Source organism: Peromyscus maniculatus, chromosome 19, assembly GCF_049852395.1.
Source record: "Peromyscus maniculatus bairdii isolate BWxNUB_F1_BW_parent chromosome 19, HU_Pman_BW_mat_3.1, whole genome shotgun sequence".
NCBI lineage: Eukaryota > Metazoa > Chordata > Mammalia > Rodentia > Cricetidae > Peromyscus > Peromyscus maniculatus.
In genome coordinates this window covers 23,461,810-23,481,645 of record NC_134870.1, presented here as the reverse complement: position 1 = coordinate 23,481,645, position 19,836 = coordinate 23,461,810, and the positions used below count along the sequence as shown (strand labels likewise).

General features: G+C 43.6%; 1 long non-coding RNA gene across 1 annotated transcript in view; it reads right to left on the bottom strand.

Annotated features, from left to right (window-relative positions):
* The window catches only part of LOC121824073 (uncharacterized), a 32,358-nt gene that overhangs the window by 2,346 nt on the left and 10,176 nt on the right, over window positions 1-19,836 (bottom strand). The window contains exons 2-3 of the long non-coding RNA XR_013046019.1: window positions 13,056-13,199; window positions 5,459-5,558 (exon numbers count right to left, since the gene is read on the bottom strand). This is a non-coding gene — a long non-coding RNA (uncharacterized LOC121824073). The remainder of the gene's footprint in view (window positions 1-5,458; window positions 5,559-13,055; window positions 13,200-19,836) is intronic.

Genomic DNA, 19,836 nt, shown 5'->3' with positions numbered 1-19,836 from the left:
TCACTACTTGTTTCTGTCTCTGCTTAAACCCTTTCGACTGCCCTGGTTTGTGGAGAGAAAGCTGGTAGGGATGAAGAGGAGACGAGTGGATCAGAAGAAAAGGTGTGAAGCCTGACAGAGTTAATAGGGCTCTGCCTGCTCCTCTGCTGTCTTCTGTGATGGACAAAACAGTGTCCTCACAAAAGGCCCCTGCTGAGCGTGTGTTATTTCCCATGCAGTTGGCCTCTAGAAGCTGGCTACAGCTCTCAGGCTGCATCCAGTGGGAGAGTGAGAGTCCTGGCCACACAACCGGGAACACCTAAATTTCTCCTAATGACTTGAAGAAGCGCTTGGAGAGAGATGCAGTTTGGGACACCTTGATTGTAGCTAAGTGGTCCCCAGCTGGAGGTCTGTCCTATGCAGTTATAAGATAATGAGTCTGGGCTGGCTTGGGTAAGCTGTTAGAGTGGCGACAGAAATCCAAGCCAGCCTTTCTTCCCTCTGGCTTTTCTGATTATTTATTAACTAACCCCTGCCTCAGTCATTTGTGCCAGTAAAACACCATTTAAGCCTAAAATCAAGTGTCTTTTTAAAAGTATTTTCACTTTTATAAATCTTTACTATGACAATAGCAGTAAATGACAATTAGTTACCATAAAACAAGCAAACAAAACCCTAAAGCTTATTTACAAACATCTTTCCCTCACCTGGACTTTTTATGAGTTCTTATGTGTCTAAGACATTAGGATAAATATATTAGGTGTATTTTTAATTTTAACAACTGTACTTGAGTTAAATACTGCTACTTTACCAGCTGAGGGATGCCCAAATTAACCTTATATAGGTTAATAATGCTGGTAAATGTTATTAAATAGTGATGTGACCCAGATGCCAACTGGGGATGCCTTACTCCCAGATGTCAAGGAATGCTGGCTGGAACACAGTTTCTGAAGCCCTTCCCAGCAGTGTGGCCATTTATTATGGAACATTAGGTGCTATACAGCTTTAATATTCAGCTGCGCCTTGCTATGAATTTCTTGTGGGCCCATATACTACGAGACCATTTGGCAAACGGTTCAGCTTCTCAGACCTGCTGAACCTCTAGGTAGCTCACTCCCCCCACACCCTCAGGAGACAAGCAGGCCTTAGAGGCACAGCTTTGTTCTTGTGCAAATGAAGCTCGGACCATCCCTGGCCTTCAGGCCTAGTGGCTTTCCAGAGCAATTGGCTGAGAAGAAAGGAGGTTTTTGCATAACCTGGTGCAGTGAGGACTGGAGCGGATTCCAGAGGCTGACACAGAACTGTGTGGCCACAGAGAAGAGGCGAAGACAGAGATTCTGGAGATGGTAAGGCAGAATGGCTCAGGCTGAGGAGTGAGGAGCAAGGAAAAGTTTCTTGTAGACTGTAGGTGAATCAGATCAGGAGAGGAGGAGAGGAGGAAAAGATGGAGGATGAAGGAACAGGGGACGAAGATGAGACCAAAAGCATCAGGGCTTAGTTATTACCAGGCCTACGAAGGAACAGAAAAAGTAGGCTCAGAGAGGAACTGAGATTCGGGACCAAACTGAAGCTGTACAGATAGAATTTTGTCATAAGGGAATAAAGTAAATGGACAAAAAAGCATAGTGTATGTAGATTCTTTTCCCTCAGATACCCCACACCGGATGTAGCATCTGCCCTAGGACTCTGGGAGGAGGAATTTTCTCAGGGCTGGGACTTGGGAAAATTCCATTAGTCATCACCTCCACACACTTGTGTGTGTGTGTGTGTGTGTGTGTGTGTGTGTGTGTGTTATGGTCCTCTCAAGAATTTTATATCTTATTGTTAGTATCAAAATAGCCAACTGTCACAAACTGAAGGTCTTAAAAACACCAAAAATTTGTCTTCTCATGTTTCTGTAGCCTAGATATCAGTTGTACGCAAAACACCCAGAACTGGGTAGAATCCACCTGGAAGTAGCGTCCTTCACTACTTAGCATTCCTTGGTATATTACTGCATAACTCCAACCTCTGTCTTCATGTGGCACTTTGTGTGTGTGTGTGTGTGTGTGTGTGTGTGTGTGTGTGTGTGTGTGTGTGTGTGTGTGTTCTTATGAGCAGAGGGGTGGTCACTCAGAAAATGTCCCACCTTACTCAAACTGGTCATAGCTGTCCCAATAAAGCACCAGCGGTTAGGACTACAGCATATCATTTGAGGGGCAAAATACAAATACAACCTAGATTACTCATTTATGTAATATTCCAACCAGTTCACACTTATTGATGCCAACTTAATTTAGCATTTAAAATGGATTTAAATCTTTTTATGCTAATTAAGCCATTGATTTCATCAAGGAAAACCCACTTTTGATGTATTAACTATAAATCTCATGCTAAAGAATCTCCTCAAGTGATCGTGGAGAGACGGGGAGCTGTGACTGTAAACTGCCCACCACTCCTGCATTATTACTGGTGTTCCAAGGGCAGTAGTCTACCTCTAGAGGTGCCACTGAAGCTCAGTGGCATGTACACGATCTCACACATTGGCACTGGAATCTTAAGCCAATCACAGGTACTGTAATATTGGCCCATGTTGACTCAGCTGCAGAAATACGTTTCTCCATCAAGACATTCACTCACATAGACTTGGATTTGGTTAGCATTTAGCTGCTCTTTGGATGCCTGTATCGGCCTTTGCCCTCTGCTCTGATGTATTTGATCACACTTTGGTGACCTTACTTAAGCTGATCACATTTCTCAAAGTATATCCCTTCCAAACTAATCTACCGCTCCTGACAGAGTTCTCATGATGGAGTTTGTTCTTTCTCCACCTGGCTGTAGAGCCTGAGACTTCAGTCATGGTGTTGTGTCGAATCATTCAAGCAGCTCTGTGCTTCCCTGCTTCCTCTTTGATAAACATCCTTTTCTCCTCAACTACTGTCAGTGTAGAGTCCGTATCTGTATGAGAGGTGGATATACACATGCAAATAAATTTATACTTTTGAAATATTTGTATTGCTGGCATTATTCCCCTCTCATGGCTTTCCAGTCATTCTGGCCATATTCTAAGTGAGCTCGTGTGAACTGATGAGGCCCACTATATACTGACCATTTGCCATGTGACTGGAAGTATCTGGATGTGCCTCAAATTAATCAGACTCAGTGATTATTCACCCACTCAGAAACTTTGTATTTTTTGCTCATTTGCTGGACCCTTAGGGGTAGCAGCCATTATTCATTTTGAGTGTAGGGAAATCAAGACTGCTATAAAAAAAAAAAAATACCAGATGACACAATTTTTCATTTAGAGGATTTTGTCTAACCATGAAGCATGGTTAGAAGGCAAACTTCTGCACACTCTTCTCAGAAGCTTATGATGTCCAGGGCTATCAGAGGCCAGGCTGTTAATTCATTAGAGAAAGGAGCCAATAAGTGCCGTGGCATGCTCGGGTGTGTCTAACTCGTCCAAAACAGCAGCTGTCTGCCATCGCTACCTGATTATTGCCAATGGCTGCCACTTGCCACTGCCCCTCACAATTTTGAGTACAGCTAGATAGCTGTACATTTTATGTGAAATTTGCAGTGATGTCTCACTGCTTTTGAAAAATGGAATCCATCTGTGACCTTGGTCTGCTCAGTGGGAAAAAACACAGGATGCAACTGATGTTTTATAGCAATAATAAAAAGCAAAACTCAAACACCACCCTGCCTATATTCATCTTCAATGGTCAGCAGCAACATCTGCTAGCAGTTTACTTATGATTTTCTACATGCACTGGGTGAGAATGTGCAGCTGTGTGATCAAGGTCCCTGGGACACCACCAGACACTGAGCCCCTCTGGTTTGACTCTCTGTCCTCGTGGTGAAATGGGTTAAGGATGTCAAACTCTTCTAAGTCACCATCTCTAGCGGCCCTTAAGGAAGCAAGGATGCAAGCATTTGTTGTGGAGCAGAATATTTGTTTACCGATGTAAAGATGGGTTACGTTTGTTTGTGTTGCAGAATAGTTGTTTACCTGTGTAAAGATGTGCTGCTTTTGTTTATGCTGCATTTGTTCAACTATGTAAAGATGTGTTGCTGTTTTACCTTGCCTGCCTAAGGCACCTGATTGGTCTAATAAAAAGTGGAATGGCCAATAGCTAGGCAGAGGAGGGATAGGCGGGGCAGAGAGAAAAGGGGAGCCAGCCAGCCTGGGCCCAGTCAGCCAGACACAGAGGAAGCAGGAAAGTGGGATGGACAGTACATAGATGAGATAAACAAGCCTCAGGGCAGCATGTAGATGAATAGAAATGGACTAATTTAAGCTATAGAAAAAAGCTAGCTAGAAATAAGCCTAAGCTAAGGCTGAGCATTCATGATTAATAGTAAGTTTCTGTGTCATGATTCTGGGGCTGGCAGTCCAAGAAAGTCTGCTACAAGCACTCTTAGACTTTCCTTTCCTCGACTTCAGAGGACTGGTGTCAGGGACTGAGGGTGGACAGAATGAGGACTGACTACCTACTGTGGGCAGAGAGGAAACTGACTACCTACTGTGTGTTGAAATTCTTTCAGAAATGATGCTTGGTTCTAGAATTAGTGGTAATAACTAGGCACCAAATCAAATACACTGGAATTTACTTGATTATGTACTTCAAAATGGCTCACATGGTGACTTTTATGTTATATGAATTATAGTCAATTAACCTAAAACTAAAAAAAATAGCAATTTTTGTATATTTCCATAACATTACATTAAAACATTTCCATTTATTTTTATGGCTAGATAGTATTTTGTTTTATAAAATTAAGTTAATTTACTTATTCAGGACTACAGTAAGGACATTTAGCCTATTGTCAGTCCTTTGTGTTCATAAAAATGTTGCAATGAATAGGATTTCACATGTCAAGTATTAAGGTGTGTGGCAAGTCAAGGATGCTGTGGTTGTTTGATGGTCCTTCAAGAAGTGCAGCCCATGTCCTATCCCCTTGAAATTTCATGATATCCATGGCTGCTTGAACAACAGAATGTAGAAGAAACCATAATGTCATAGTTTCTGGACCCAGGCACTAAGAGACTCCTTGTTTCTTGGAACATACAGTTGGAGCTAGCAGCCAAGGTGTGAGGAAGTCCAAACAGTCCCCATGGCAAAGAGGATCCCAGATGGCAGCCCCCACTGGGTTTCCAGGCAGCAGCCAGGACTAGCCTACTGGCCATGTGTGTGAGCCATCTTGGAGAAGAATAGCTGATAATTGGAACAGGATGTATGCTGTTCAATTGTGCACCAGAACTTGATTATTACTCCCCAGCTTTCCCTTTTTTGGTAACTGTTCTCTCGAAGGTTTTCAGCCAGTTTTTTACCCATGATCCTTCATCCTCTCAGCATGGCTGCCCTGAGATGATGGCACTACATCCTGGAGCTTTCACACACAGGACTGAGGCTGTCCTTACTTCTTCTCCTCATACCTCAGAGCAAGCTGCAGCTACCATCTCTTACATAATGAAGAAGGTAGCCACACTAACCTGGCTTCCTCGATGTCTGACTTGACTTATGTCTCTGGTGATCATTCAAGGACAGTCTGTTTCCTGCATCCACATGCACCACCGCTTATGGACTGACCTGCTATTGGGGACAAATTGATACACGTTTTATGTGAATAATTGCTGAGTCAAAGACCACTGTCACTTGCCCAGGGGTTTTAGGTCTTATCTAAAATGTGGACAGCTCACCGAGTCCAATTTTCTAGTGGATCCAGATCCGATGGAGGTTTCACACAACACGCTTTGTTGGGCTGATTATTTGTGGTTAGGTTTTGATTTAATGTATTTATACTGACAAAAATAAATTCTCTAAATCATTTTCATGATTCCTTAAAAATATGCAGTTTCTAGAACCATTTAGAATAATGGAGTAAAACATATTGTGCTGAAAAAGCAAATAAAATTACTGGGTGCATGAATCACATAATTTATTTTATGTGATATTTGAATGGCAACAAGGAATCATAATATATATGATTATGTATATGTACATATAGTATCAGAACCATAATAATTTTCTAGAATGTGCCTTCCATTTTTAATTAAAAGCTTTCTTTCTGTAAGATGTTTAGACTTTTGCATGGTTACATTAGGATGATCTTTCATCAGCATTTTCCATACCTGCTGTTATTGGCTATGTTCCTATATCTAAAGCGAAGTGTTTCCCAGAGTGGAGACTAAGATAACCTAGTGAAAAGCACTTCAAACTGTTCACAGTGGTAATATAGCAGCTGCTGGAGTATCATAGTTATGAAATCTAACCATAAAATGACACAGTTATGTTTTTATGGTTCTTTCTGCCGTCAAACACAGTACAATGTGATAACTGATACAAGGGAGATGTGCAGAAGATACATGGAACACAGAGCAGAATGGAGCCTAACCAGCCCTGGGGAAATAAGAAAGACTTCACTAAAAAGATGTGCCCTTAATCTCTCATGCCATGTCCTCTGTTTCTATTGGTGCTTGGCATCCACCACTCTTAAGTATCAGCATTCAGCAGTCATTACCATGACTTTCCAAGCCAGGCATCTCATGCAAACAAAAACCTGTGCCAAGGACAGGTTTGCCATCTTCTGGGCATGATACAATTATCGTAATCATGAATTCATAGCAGCTGTGATTACTTGCACTAGGCCTGCACAAGATTTGCCCTGCCAACAGTCTGTTATTGGTGGAGCAGAGGTTCATGGGACCATACCCCTCTGCATTGATCAGGGTTCTCTATAGAAACAGAACTGATAGAATGAATATGTGTTAAAAAGGGATTTATTAGAATGGCTTGCAGGCTGTGGTCCAGCTAGTTTAAAAAGGGCTTCTCCTGATAGAAAGGCCAAGAACCCAGTAGTTGTTCAGGCTGATGTCTCAGACAGTTTTCAGGTCTTCAGCCCATGTTGGAATCCCAAAGAAGTGGATTCTAATACCGGTGAATGCACGCCTCAGCACAGGATAGATGAACTTGCCAGCGAGAGTGAGGGAAAGAAGGCAAAAAGCGAAAAGCCTCCTCCTTCCATGTCTTTTTATGTGGGCTGCCACCAGAAAGTGTGGCCTAGCTTTGTGTGTGTGTGTGGGGGGGGGCTCTTCCCACTTCAGATGATCCAGTTAAGAAAATCCCTCGCAGGGGTGCCCATCCGTTGGGTTTTAGTTGATTCTGTAGGTAGTCAGGTGACAAACAAGATCAGTCACCACACCCTTCTTGCTGAACTATTGGCCACTGATGGATTCTGGGATAGGGGACCCATTGTCTTTAGCTAGGCACTCATTGGTGTCTCCACAGGCTCCAGCGGATAGCTGCAGACATGGTTACACAGATGTCCCTAGTTAAACTAAGTGGATCATGAAACAAGAGAAAAAGACACGAATCTTGGGAAAGACCTTGTGGAAAGAAGGATAAGTTGATATGGGAGTGATGGGGATAAATTTTAGGAGGGGTGAATGTTTTCAGAATGCATTATAAACATTGTCAAAGAACAAGCTTAATAGTAATAAAAATAACGACAAAATGGACAACCACTGCTCAGATCAAGAGAATTGATGCATAGACACCAAACACCTGGCTGTGCTAAAGCAGAGCCTACACCCACCATCATGGTCCTGGTTGAGAAAATACCTCCTCACCTCCGCCATCTTGACCACGTCTCCAGTTCTCTCATTGTTGAAACTTTTTATGAGACTTGAACCATAAAATTATGCATAGAACATGTTACAAATGGTTCCCAAATGTTCTTTATTTTAAAAAAACCTTTACATTGAAATAGTACTCCCGAATACAAGACATTTTCATGTGAAGTATCTATTATGTGTTACTGTAACTGGATTTTGCCTTGTTTTTTATAAATGATAGTATCACATGCCAGTGAGGATCATGAAATACAGTTAAAATATATACGGTATCTATCTGTACCATATTCATGATTACCCTGAAAATATGGGGAAAAGCACCTTTCACTTGAACACTGAGTTTGGAAGGATTGAAGGAGGAAGAGACTGGATTCTGGGAGGCCAGCAAGATGATTTCTGAACCAGTCTAAGCACCAACTGGATTAAAATACAAATAGTTAGCACAGGCAAGAAGGGTAGAAATGAAGGAAACAGTTCAAAGAAACACATGGCAGGTGGTGGGTGAAATGTTGACAGTAACCATGGAGACAGCGAGATCTCAGTGTCTTCTGAAGGAGATGGGGCATCTCCTGTGGAGACAGTTCACAAGAAAGGTGTTTTCTCCTTGAGCGTCTTCATGCTAGTGCCTTCAGTCAGTTCTGATATCCCAGAATCCAGCATAAGGTGACGTCATCTTGGGCCGCACTCCGGAAACTTCATTCCTGGATTCCTAGAAGGATTTCATTACAGCATAATTTTTCCCTTCAACACGGTTGTGCAACCTCGGTGTAATAGGATCACAAGTAAACCTCCAGAGTATTTGTCTTGTCTTGAAAATTAGCACAGAGACCTGAAAGTTCAAAGAAAGTTGTGTGGACCTATAAAGTCACACTGTTGAGAAGTAAAAACGTCGATAGAATGTTCACTCTGACCCCTGTATCGATCCTCACTCAGTTGAGCTCACGTTCACCGTTCCACGAATCCACGCCATGATACTGTTTGTAGTAGCGTGACCTGATTAAAAAAGCCTGAGCAGAGAGTTGCCTGCGTGGTGGTAGATATTTTTGGACTTCTCAGTAAGGTTCCTGGAATCATTCTGTTTTCAGTGTGGCCTGGTCTGACCTCCTCTTTCAGACTTTGGAAAAATAAGAAGTCAGGACAGGTGAGGGAGGTGAGGAAAGGCGGGAGCCAGCAGGAGGCAAGGCTGTGCCTGGCTCCCAACCCTGACAGATCTCTGAGCCTATTAGCATCGCCCTTTTGAAGCCTGCCCTCTTCCTCCACTCCCTGGGCCCATGGCAAGTTTCTGGCTTTGATTTCCTAATTTATACAGAGATGCAATGGAGCTCAGCCGCCCTGACACACTCACCCCCGACTTAAATGTTGCTTTTTACCTTGGCTTTTTCCCCCCCTTTTGAAAGTAACTTCTTTCCAAGTCTTTTATTGGTTCCCCCCACTGTGGATAGATATTTCACTGCACACTTAAATTGTGCCTGGGATTTTCTTTAGGCAATTAGAGCTAGTGTCTGGTTAGTGTTGTGAGTGCCTGGCAGCCCAAGACAGCTATCTTTGCTTAGAATGACTCCTTCTTGGATCGAAGGTTTCCAAGTGGCATGCTGTCTGAACTGTGACCAGAAGTGTTAGGAATGACTTTCAGTGATTACCTTCTCAGACCCAGCAATTCACACTCCATGTTGTAGTGGATATCTGTTCTACCTATGACCTTGAGGTACAGACCCTCGAGATGTAGCAGGCAACTGTTCTATCTATAACCTTGAGTACCTGCCCCTCAGGGCTACTCTTAGGACCTGAGACACATGTTCGCTGTGCTTTTCTCTCAATCGTGGGTTTGGAATGGTGCAGACTGTCTCAGGCGGCAGCGTGGGAATGTACCTCAGCCTTCCAGGACCCTGTGATGAGTCCCCTTTTTTGCCTGTACAAAAAGACATCCCACAGCACTATGTCACCTGATCAGAGTGTGACTCTGGTGGTCACCTATCAGAGACTCATGGGACAGAAAAATCTATCCACAGAGCTGGAGAGCAGAGGAGAAATGAACTGAGAAGTCATTTATCCGTCAAAGTTTTCATGACTGTTTTTATTTTGGTGGAATATTTTAATTAATTTGCTAAGAATTTCACACATACAATGTATTTCAATCATATTCACCCCCATTCTGCTACTTAACTCTTCCCAGACCCCAGCTAACCCCTCCCATCTTTGGGTCCCCTTTTTTCTCTCTTTAAAAAAAAATACTCCACAAAGTCCAGTTTGGGCTGCTCAAATACTCCTGAGTATGGGCTTACCCCCTGAAGCAATGCCAACAGATCAGAGGGCCACAGCCTTAAAGAAAAAAAATGTCTCCCTCCACAGAAGCCGTCACTTGTCAATATCTCCACAGCAAGGGATGGAGGCTTGTGAGTCGCTCTCCACTGGGGGCTGCGAGCTGACCGGCTTGATCATGTGCAGGCCACCACAGCGGCTGTGCGTTCATGAATGCAGCAAGCCTGTCATGTCCAAACATTGCTTCACCCCGGTCCTCCCTGACCTCCAGCTCTTACAAACGTTCTGCTCCCTCTTCTAAAATGGTCCCTGAGCCTTGGAGGCAGGGGTTGCGATACAGATGTCTCCTTTTGTGTCTGAGTACTCCACAGATGCTTTCCCACCCCCACCCCCTGCACTTTGGCCAGTTGTGTGCTGCTGTGTCCGCCATCATCCACGGTAGAAAGAGACTTCTCCGATGAGGTGGGAGAGCTAATCTTCGGGTAGATAGGTGTGAATAGAGGATAATTTGATGCCATGTCCATTTAGTAAAACGATAGTGGTAGGTTCATGGTTGGGTTTTTAACTTATCATCTGGGTGTAGTTTCCCACTTGGCTTCAGCTTTCTTGATGGGGAACGGGAACGAAGGTAGGGATTTTAGTAAGAATCACCGTGGAAATGCTCTGTGTACTCCTGGTGATAGTTGATGTGCTGCAATACGTATCCTAATTGAACACGGAAGGCATTTTGCAATAGCGTTGGCAGACGCTTGACTGGAGAGATCAGATAGTTTAAGCTTTCTAACTTTTAATTGGAGTAAGATATTTGGCTGGTTTATGCCCATTTTCCACTCCTAGAGAAGGAGTGAATCAATTTTCATAACCGCAATCACCCCTTCTCACTCTCAAAGCCTCGTGAATGTTTTCTGTTTTGCCAGTGCGCCATGGTGAGAGTTTTTCTGCTCCTGGCAGGCAAAATATGGACACAGGTGTTCCGGGGATGTACAAGACGAAGCTCTCCTGGGTGACCCAGGTGTTCCGAATGTGGTGGGAGGGAACTCAGCCACATAGGCAGAGACGGGATGTTAAGGAAAACCAAGATCTTTCTACAGGGAAGAAAGGGGAGAAGAGCAGTAGGAGGCCGTGAGGAGGAATTCCTTTGTCCTGAGAAAGATGACTTTGTGATCAGTCAGTTATTTTTATTACTTACTCTGTCCCCAGTATTCTTGTTCCTGGCTGAGGCCAGACTAAGAATTAAATACCTGCCATATTTAAGAAGCTGTGTGGTTCAAGGACCATTTACTGGGAATGCACCATTTTCCACTCAGTGCTAAGCCATATGGCACTAACACTGAGGTGAGTAGTTCAGAGGCAGGAGAGTCGTCCTGTGGGCTGGAGAGCCGCTTTGGCTCCCAACTCTGTTCCCTTGCCTGTAATGTGTGCAACTTCTGATCGCAGTAAAGCCAGTTCTATACAGCAAGCCTCACATACGGGGAGGACGGAGGCTAGGTCAGGCCTCCTACACTTCCTGTCCTCACTCCCCGCCCGGGTTCCCAAGAGAACGTTCAGGCCAGCTACCACTTGTGAAACGAATACAGAAGCTTTAACTTTTGCTGAGATTTCCTATGACAGCTGTGTTTTGCCATTTTGCAGTGATAGCTAGCTAGCATATCTCCATAAACTAAAATCTGAGGCAAACGTGACAGAGAGAGTGAATTGAAGCATAAAGAAAAAAAAAAAGCAAGTTAGAGTTGAGAAACAGTGAAAAAAAGCAATGTAAAAATCAAGAAATACTGAAGCTTGTATAGAACCAATCCAGCACGGAATAGATCTCAACTCCATGTTGAAAGTCTGGGTAATTGGTAGACCAGTTGGCTCCTCAGCATGCCTTATTTCCTCTGTTTGCCAAAAAGAAGCTGGAACAAGGTGGATCTTGAGCTTCAGTGGCTCGTTCCGTGGCTGTTGGGTGTGTCACCACACCATGAGAGCTGTTTCGATATATACTAAGTTGTGATATACTAACAACAGGTAAACTTGAGTGGCTGGCTCAGTACACGGTGGGAATTACTTCCAGGACCTGTGGGTCTTGCCTACTGGTCAAGTGTTTAAGAGGAAGTCCAGAGCATAGGACTTAGAATTACATGAAGGTTAGCTATAGTCCCAACCTTGCTCTTAACCACCAGCTATGCTGATTCAGACCTAAGCACAAAGCAACTGACCGAGAAGGAATTCACGCTTTGCAAGCTTCAGTAAGGATGGGAGTCGGTTGGCTTAGTTGGCTTACTATGTATGCTAAAGAGAGAGACTTACATTTGGAAAAGACATTGGGCTGTGTCATAGGACATTGTCTATTTGTGTGACCTAAGAAGGTCATTAATCTCTCTGGGTAGCAGTGTCCTTTTCTATAAAAATTTGCTTTGAAGAATCCATTTAATATTTTTACAACCCCCTTGAAAATAGCTCGACTTGGTAGTCTTTGAGATACTTGCCTATGTAGGACATCCAGACTCTTCCCTTTGGCTCCCCCTCCTTTGGAGGCAAGGAAGTGGGAACCGGAGGCTGAGAGACTCAAAGTTGGTTTCAGGGTTAACTAACCCTGACCCACTCCCATCTGTCCACTTCTGAGGTCCTTTCCAGGGACAGAGGAAAGCTACATCCTGCAGCTACCACGTTCTTTCAACTTCTGTCCCCCCTCCAGGTTGTCTTTGATGTTTGTTCATTTTTACCCAGTTCCACATGCATAAAAGCGTTCATTCTTGGGGAGGTTGGCTTTGTGTTACTTGCCCTGGTCCTGTAACCCCTAGGGATGGTCTTACACCTGGAATCAGGGTGGAAGTATTTTGCTTTTTAAATATTAAACAAGTCAGTCTCTTCCAAGAATGCCTTCAAATTCCCTGAAGCTTCTTAGATGTTGTAGTTTGCACTCAGCTGTTTACATTAGCCAAGACGGTCGTACAAACAGTCACTGGTGGCCCATCACCCAGGGCCCCGCTGGCTTCACATCACAGAGAAGCACAGAAGTGTGAGACAAATGGGCCCGGCAGGCATTTAATCTCTGGGTCTGGAAAAATCCTGACTCACAGAGAGGTTTGGGGATGGAACTATGAACTCTTCTGGTTAAAAAAAAAAAAAAAAAAAAAAAAGCTTGGAGCTCAATCAGAAGCCGGTGAAGGTGGTGTTGCTCAAACAGTGTGTTCTAGGAGTCCCCAGAACCACTTACCACGAGGAAACACCGTACTGTCGTTCTGTGTTTATGGAAGCGGAGACACGAAAATGTAGTCTTGACCAAGGTCCCAGAACTAGTAAGTGTTGGCGTGCAGTTTGTCTTCAGACCTTGTGCTCTGAACCATTGCTGCTCATGACCCTGTGAACATGGACTCTATGTAGGCATGCAATTTGGCATGGGCACTGCCTGGAACAATCCAGTAACACCCATTAAAACAAACACTAATTAACTAACTCAGTAATTCCACTTATTAGTATCTACCTTAGAAAAATGCACCCACTTATTTGCCACGGGGTATTAGTTTTGTCATTGTTTGTATTAGTGAGAAAATACAGTGATTGGAATAGCGCCTATAAGGATGTGGCTGAATAAACAACAGCTTTTCACACTGTAGGATAAGACATAACTATTATAAGGAGAATAAAACAAATAGTATAACACCATTTATGAAAAAAACCCTGCCTATTTTCTCTGGATCTATATGAGTCTGAAAAACGTCTGAAAGAACACACACAGAATACTAAGAGCAGTTATTTTTGGTAGAGGGCAGAGGAGACAATAATGAGGATGTGAATCAGAAGGGCTCGGCCCTTATCTATGGCGTGTTCATTATGTTTTCTGCTTCATTATTCACCCTCACTTTCACTTATGCAAATGAAAATAGAAATCGAGAGATGAATAGACACAAAGTAATTGAATAAAATGATTTTTTTTCATGTAAGATTTTAGCCCTAAAGAAACCCCCCATCGGATTTTGAAGTCATCTGGGTAATCCCAGTACTCCGGAGACAAAGGTAGGTGGCTCTCTGAGTTCGGGGCTAGCCTGGTCTACATCGTGAGTTCCAGGACAGCAAGGGGTACACAGAGAAACCCTGTCTCAAGAAACCAAACCAAACCAACAACAAGAACAACAACAACAAAAAAATTGAAGTTATGAGATGCTGGGAACTCAAAGAACCTTAGCGATCACCTAGTCAAACCTGTTGGCTGCAGGCTCTGACTCCTCCGAAGCACTCACACTCCTCACCAGGAGCTGCTCACCTCACGGTTCACTGGCATCTAGGATCCTGCAAGTTGCTGCCTCACAGAGCTGGTGAGAGGCTGGCATGGGCTGGGTGGGCTTGGCATACGAACTTTAACAGCCCTTGGTGTGAAGGATGGCTGAACTCCCTCCACCTTGGCCCCTCCATTAAATAGTCTATCTGAATTTTCACAGGCTTTGAGACATGTCTCTTGCATACACAGTCAGTATGAAGGACAGAGTTTCTATATTTGAAACTACATTTTTTTTTTGTTTATTTGTTTTGAGTTACTGTGTGGCTTGGAGTTTTGCTTTTAATTCTCTGAGAACTGGGCGGGAGGTGGGGGTAGGGTGGTCATACATGGCTTTCAGCGTGGGCAGCATCCCCAGAGGTGTGAGATACAAACATAGCCTGTTTCCTGTGTGGCTTTCCCAAGGGCCCTGAATATGTGCTATTGAATTGGCTGTTCTGTGTCTTCAGTTCCCTGGTATATGGCAGACACAGTCATGAAAAGAGGAAGAGTGTCAGTGGTTGAATCGTGGGGAAGGAGAACAGCCTGGGAGAAAAGAGCAGCTTGCACATGCAGGCCTGACCTCAGAGAGACGCGGAGGAAGACACGTCCAGGCCCATAGTAATCATACAAAATACACAGGTCTGTACAGGGAGCACACACCCTTTGTTGCCTGTTCCCTCCTTCCTTCCCTCATACTCTAGGCTAAGTTATCTTGGCTTGTTCTTAAGGAAAAAAAAGTCCTTGATTCTCATTTTCATAGGAAGAAATAGTAGCAACAGCAACTGACTTACTAAATGCTTACTTCAGTTCAAGGTTTTGCTTTTTTAAAAAAATTTAATATCGTGTAATAGACTACTTCTAAAGTGGTTTTAGGTTTACAGAACACTACAGTGTAAAGCCTAGAGTCTCCACATAAAGACTCCTCCCTCCAAAATTCTGCTGGTTTTGATGCCTTGTTTTAGTGTGCTGCATTTGATATAATTGATGAGCTACTCTTGCTCAGTCTGTGGTTTACAGTAGGGGTCGCCTTCTGTGATGTACAGCCTGTGGGTTTGGATGAGTTCGTGACCTGTATCCACCATTACAGTAGCACAGGGAAGAGTTTCTCTGCCCTAAATCCAATCTACACCCCATCACCTCACTCCTGCCTCCCCAGCCCCAGTTCCGGGAAACACATCCTTCTACTATCTACAGTTCTTCCTTTCTTGGAATGTCACGTATTTAATGTCATATTTAATACTATGATTTTAAAAGTCAGGTTTCTTGAAGTAACAACCCTTTTTGGTATCTAAGGTCTGTGGATTTTAACAAGTCTTTCCCAAGAAGATCCATCACGATCTGTGGTAGTCAAAATTGGCTGTCAGCTGGGTGGGATTGAGACACACCGTAGAGACCAGTCTTCACACCTGTCCATGAAGGAGTGTCTTGACTAGGTTAACATAATTGTGGGTGGTACCACTTGCATGGGCTGGGGTTCCTGACTGCATGCAAAGGGGAAAGGAAGCGGAGTGCAAGCATTCAGTTTTCCCTGCTTCCTGAGTGTGGATGCTACGTGACCAGCCACCTGTTCCTCTTGCTACCATGCTTTTCTAACATTACAGATGGAATGACCTGGAGCTGTTAACCACAATGAATCTCTCCTTTCTTCAGTTTCTTTCATCAGGCATTTTGTCACAGCAGAGGCGAGTAACTCATACATCCTCTTTGTATTGGGTTTTTCATATAGATTTTACTGGTTGCAGAACACCCTGGAGTTGGGACTCCTCTGTTTTCTTTGTAAAGATGGCTCAGGGCTCAGGGAGGTGCAGTGCTTTTCTCAAGGTGACAGAGTGACCAACATTTAAGCCTAAGTGTTCTGATCCTGAAGCCAATGATCTTAATATTTATTTGAACTATTTCAGTGTCTTGTATGTACATTCAAAGGACAGTATACTGAGTCACAGAATGCATTATCTAAGAAATAATCCTGGATTTGCTAGTAAAATACATATGTTCCTCCCAAACCAGAAATGCTCTTTTCAGTCATTGATAGGACAAAGCTGGAACCCTGGACTCCAAACTTTAAATATGATATCAATAGCATACTTTGAAAGATAAGGTATGTATTCCAGGTGTGATAGTATGAGCCCAGGCACAGAGGTGGAGAGGAGTGCGGTTGGTCTAACCAAAGGAACTAAACCAGACCTGATGAGCAGAGTTCTTTACTGAGTGACCCAGACACCAAAGTGTCTATTGATACCTTCATGTGTTAGATACTGCAGTGATGGCCACTTACATATCTGGTGTCTCGCATCATCTTCCAGATAGGAAGCCTTATTATTCTTACATGAGACTATTCAAGTTTCAATTGGTAAAGAAATCTGCTCCAGATCACATACCTCGTGATTATGATTAGAAACCCAGGCCTTGTGCTGTTAAATTCTAAAGTCCCTGTTCTTCATACCTATCACCATCTTTCTTAGGGATCAGGTTAGAGAGTGATGTGATAAGCCACCTTTAGTCTCTAAAGGGGAAGAAGGTTTGCAGTACCATACACAGGACAGGTAATGGAGGGAGAGAAGAGAGCAGGACCCACTCAAAGGACTGACTCAACAATCATGGGAAGGAAGTCTTTGTTACTTAAAACAAACCCAAGCAACGGGATTCAGAGAAAGGCTGGACATAAGAAAAGGTGGTGGTGGTGGGGGGGATGGGGTAGGGGTGTGTGGGGGTGTGGGGGTGTTTGGCAGAGCAGCTGAAGTTTCCACAAGACTCTAGGGCTCACAGACGAGGAAGAAATATGACACAACCTTAGAAAGAAAATAGGCTTGAGGAACTGAGTCTTGTGGGAAAGGGAAGATGGAGTGAGCCCATCTCGGGACATGAGTTGATATATTGGCTGGTTCTGTGTCAACCTGACACAAGTTAGAGTCATCAGAGAGGAAGGAGCCTCAGTTGAGGAAATGCCTCCATGAGATCCAGCTGTAAGATATTTTCTCAATTAATGACCAATGGAGGAAGGGCACAGCCCATTGTGGGTGGTGCTATCCCTGGGCTGCTGGTCCTGGGTTCTCTAAGAAAACAGGCTGAGCAAGCCATGGGAAGCAAGCCGGTAAACAGCACCCCTCCATGGCCTCTGCATCTGGCCCTGCCTCCAGGATCCTGACCTGCTTGAGTTCCCATCTTGAATTCTTTTGGTGATGAATAACAATGTGGAAGTGTAAGCCAAATAAACCCTTTCCTCCCCAACTTGGTTTTTGGTCATGGTGTTTTGTTGCAGCAATAGAAGCCCTGAGACAGTTGGAAATGATGGCTAGAGACACAAATGAAAGTTTGCTGCAAGTATTTGAGGACATGAGTCTAGATAAAGATGAGGGTACAATGCTGTGGGATGGTCTGTATGTCAAATTACTCTGGTTGTTCAATAAATAAAACACTGATTGGTCAGTGGCCAGGCAGGAAGTATAGGTGGGAATAACAGAGAGGAGAAAAGAAAGAAAAGGAGGCAGAAGGAGTCACTGCCAGCTGCCGCCATGACAAACAGCATGTAAAGATGCTGGTAAGCCATGAGCCATGTGGCAAGGTATAGATTTATACAGCCATACAGTTTGTAACCAATATAAGTCTCTATGTTTACTTGATTGGGTCTGAGCAGCTGTGGGACTGGCGGGTGACAAAGATTTGTTCTGACTGTGGGCAAGACAGTAAAACTCTAGTTACAGTACAATGTAAAATTGAAAACTTCCTGCACTGAGTAAAGTCATGAATCTATCAAAGGCAGAAATGTGGGGCAGAGTCTTGAGTCAGATCAACAAGAATTATGAAGAGTCCAAGGAAGCATCTCGATGAGCAGTCACTAGAGAAAAAAAAATTGAACATGATAGATGGTTGATAAATTAGAGATGGATGGAGAGATAGAAGATGGATAATAAATGGGTGATGGATAATAGATATATAGATGATAGACTATATACAAAGAGATGGATAGATGACAAATAGATAAATATATACAAGCTACAGATAGGCGAGGAACTTGTCATGAGGAACAGACAACTCACTGAAAAAGTGTCTAGCTGTCAAATGACCTGAGTGTGTGTTGTTTAGGACACTACTACAGATGCTCTGAGAACAATGGCTGTGTGAAGTGGTGTGGGGCAGACACAGTGAGTCCCAGCCACTCCAGCCTTCTTGCCCCCTCCTTACCACTGGGCTTCCTCCTTATCATCTACATCAGTTCCTTTTGTTTTGGAATGCATTCATATTCAAGGCTGTAGAAAGGGAGACAAGAGGAATGGGGAAAAGCCTGAAGTTGCACACATCCCATAACCATATCTAGCTGCAAGGGTACGTGAGGAGAAGTGTGTATTTCAGCTGATTCTGTGCTCAGGAGTGTGCAAGAAGGGGAACATGGACAGGACAGTGGGGGACACTGGCAGTTCCCGCAATGGATACAAAAAGTTGCAACAACACACAGGACCTTGAGTTTGGCCAACTATGGCTTTTACACAAATCTGTTGAGCTTTCCTTCCTGTCTCTCTTCTTGCTTCTTCTAATTCATGGTCCACTCTGCAAATACGTTTCTAAATTATTATTCCTCTGCTTAAAATGGCCATTGGCTCTCCGGGATTAGCACTGTATCTGCTTGTTAAGATTTGCCTCTTGCTTCTGGCCCTCCCATAGCCACACCCTAATGTTCCTACCTCACCCAGGTTTGTTCAACATTGTACTACATTGTTTGGAATGTAGTAATTTTCTCTTGCACTTCTGGGGTATTGAATTCCTTGTGCCCCCTCCCCTTGTGAAGTGCGCTCCCCACTTGGTTTGGATTCCTCCTGTTTTCCTTCAGATGGCATAGCCTCTCTACCACGGTGCTTTCTGCATCTTTCCACAACTGTATTTTCTGTCTATGTATTCCAGAAGCGTCTTGCACTCATCATACACTAGTGAGAGGTTGGCCTTACTTTGTTCCTCCCAAACTATCATTCTTTGAAGAAAAGGATGCCTTTGTCCAGCTGTGTGATTCAGAGACCTGTCCTGGTCCAGGACAGAGGAGGAACCCAAGTGTTAGTGAATGACAGAGAAGCCTAACATGAACGAGAAAAGGACTCCGGACTGTTGTCTCAGGCCCCTCTGCTGCCTAATGACAGACTCTGATGAAAACAGCAGGGCAAATGAGTTATTTTGACAAAGAATGTTAAATTGTGGCATTTCTCTCGAATTCTGAAACAGTAGTGGGTGCTATGATTCTATGTCTTGGCTTTGGTTAGATTGTTTTTAGCAATCCCCGTTTCAAGGAAAGGAAAATTGCCTATTGTAGAGGAAGTATTCACAACCCATTATTTAGCAGGGCTCTAAGAGCTTATTTGCTCATTACCATGGTAACCAACAGAGCAACACTGTGCGGTAGTATAGTTGTCTAGACAGCACCAAATTCATCAGCACCTCCTCTTTTGTATGCCTGATTTTAAACAGGCAGGTGTGTATCCAAGGTGCCACTGAGAGAGAAAAGATTATTCTCTCCATACGGCCAAGTGAGGGCTGGAGGCATCCTGCAAGCATGTAAATGGCTAGCATTAAGAGCTGCACTAATTTGAAAGCCTTGGTGTTAGCCTGTGTTTTTCTCTTTTAATAAAGAAATAGAAAAACACCCATATGGCCTGCCAATGGTGTCTAAATATAGTTGACATGAAAGAAAGAGCTAGATTTTACATTTTATATCAAGCTGTTTTCTGATCAGATTCTTCTTGTCACCAGTGCACGG